The sequence below is a fragment of the Babylonia areolata genome, chromosome 1 (genome assembly GCF_041734735.1).
Source record: "Babylonia areolata isolate BAREFJ2019XMU chromosome 1, ASM4173473v1, whole genome shotgun sequence".
In the NCBI taxonomy this organism is placed as follows: domain Eukaryota; kingdom Metazoa; phylum Mollusca; class Gastropoda; order Neogastropoda; family Buccinidae; genus Babylonia; species Babylonia areolata.
The window spans coordinates 46,821,355-46,823,854 of NC_134876.1; positions in this window are offsets into that span (position 1 = coordinate 46,821,355).

Below are 2,500 nucleotides of genomic sequence, written 5' to 3' on the forward strand. Positions count from 1 at the left end.
AAAAAAGTATAAATAAATAGATAATTGAATAAATGAATAAATAAATAGATTTGAAAAAAAAAAAGATAGAACGAAAAATCAAAGTAGATTAAAACAAAATAAATTCAAATTAAAAGAAATAAAACGCAAAAAGACATGGGGACACATTTGTGGAAAAAAAGGGTGGTTGTCTGTCTCGGAGATGTGTGACATTCTCGTGTCTTCATGCGCAGGTCTTTCACCATGGAAATTTGCGCTGTTATTAGATTGTGTCTCTCTAATTAACAACCGGTTTGTTTGCTTTATGTTTGTTTGTTTGTTTCTTTGTTGTTGTTTTAGCTATATCAGTGCTCTTTTGCTTACAGGTCACCGCCACTTAATCTAGTTTAGTCCAGCTAATCTTATTCACGGCCTTGCCTGTTATGAAAACAATACGGGATAGGTATCACTAATCTAAAAATACATGGATAGCTCATTGGCCAGGAAAGCTGAAGCCAACTGGACGCCATTTTCTTTCTCGTATCCGGCCGTCAGTCCGTTGACAATTCGTCTGCTAACTGGTGGTAATTTCTGAACTGTAACCGTGTATCTTCGATGAAATCGTGTTGGTCTTGCCCCCACGACATGCCAAATGTTCTGTCTTGATTGAAATCTGTCAATGGTTTATCTACCACAGTTATTACAGGAAAACAGTGCAGTGACACGTGGCGCAAATTTCAGTGGAGACACACACAGGAATGTCAGCTTAACTAACGCCGCGAGCAAGTGAAAGCTTGCCGTGAAGCCAACTTAGCGCTCGGCTACACATATGAAGTCACCGCTTCGAGCTGTACTGACACGAGAAGCAAAATGGCTGATTGAACACTTCCGCTGGCTTCAGTTAGCAAAGGGGCTCAAAGAAGGCATGCGCTCTCCATTTATTTTTAGATTAGTGGATAGGTATAGACAAACACACACACACACTCTCTCTCTCGCGCGCACGCCTTTCAGTGTTTGAAATATCGATATTTTTAGAATAAGCTATCACACCGCGCATTACGATCAAACTGTTGAAGCATCAATCATTCGTCGAAATGAAATGAAATGAAAAAGAAACAATAAAAACAACAACCAAACAACAACAACAACAACAACAACAACAACAAAAACAGTTCTTTATTGACTATAGTCTTTTTTCCCCCTTTATACAATCATACAACAAAGTATAAAAAATAAGTAAAACATGTATATTTCTTTTTCCTCTGTCTGCTATGTAAGCAACCTAGACGGTAATTGCTTTCAGTAAGTTTTTTTTTTTTCCTCCTGAAATAATACGTGATATAATAGATAACCAACCTACAGTTATTTGTCAGGTGAAAATGCTAAACGAAATATTGTACTGATATGCATGACCTTGCCTTTTGCATTCTGTTCATAGACAAATAACTCGTTCACACTTGCAGTTTTTTGTTTTTTTTGTTTTTTTGTTATTTTGTTTTGTTGTTGTTGTTGTTGTTTTTGGGTTATTGTTTTTTTTTCCTGGTTGTTTGTGTGTTTGATTTTTTGTGCCGAATACAGCGATAAACTGTGAAAGTAGTTTCCAGCAATATATGTGCTTGCTGATGAAAGTATACTTACTACGTTTTATCTTTCATGCCATATTTAGCGTACGTGAAAGAACCCACTGCAACCAAAAGGTTGTTCTTGGCAAAATTCTGTAGAAAATTCCACTTCGATAGGAAAACAAATGAAATTGCAGACAGAAATACAAAAAAAAAAAAAAAAAATCAAATAAAATGGGTGGCACTGTCAGTGTAACGACGCGCTCTCCAGAGAAATCTGTTGTGACAAAAAGAGAAATACAATTACAAATGTAACAAAAAGGTCACACGACGAACGTAAGATAACATTTTTTTCTTTTTCTTTTTTTTTTTTTTTACAGTCCAACAAAAGAATGATTTTCATCTTCCAGACTGTCTGAACATAGAGAACATGTAACGCTTGCAGAAATGCATCAGTCGTTTAGAGAGAGAGAGAGAGAGAGAGAGAGAGAGAGAGAGAGAGAGAGAGAGAGAGAGATCTACAGTGAGAGAGAGGACACAAAGGGGACAAAGAAAAGCAGATTGATATATGTGGATGCACAGAGAGAGAAAGAAAGAAAGAAAAAACGAGATAGAGATTCACACACACACACACACACACACACACACACACACACACACACACACACACACACACACACACACACGGAGACACAGACGCAGAAAAAGATGGAAATCTCCAAGAAATAAAAGAAAAATATCCTAGAATTAAAACAATATTGCTGAAACGTGGCAGGAGAACGATCACTCTTTCATGAAATCTCACTAACGATCGTAAAGGGAGAGAAAGCTCAGTGAACTAGCTCTCACTGGTCTGCAAGATAACGCGCTCGCTGGAAACTTTCCCTTAGCGTTCGTTGTGGAAAGCGGTTGGCTGGGGATAGTAAGCTTTCACTAAGATCCATTGTCTTCCCCCACCCACCTTTGATCTGCAAGAAACG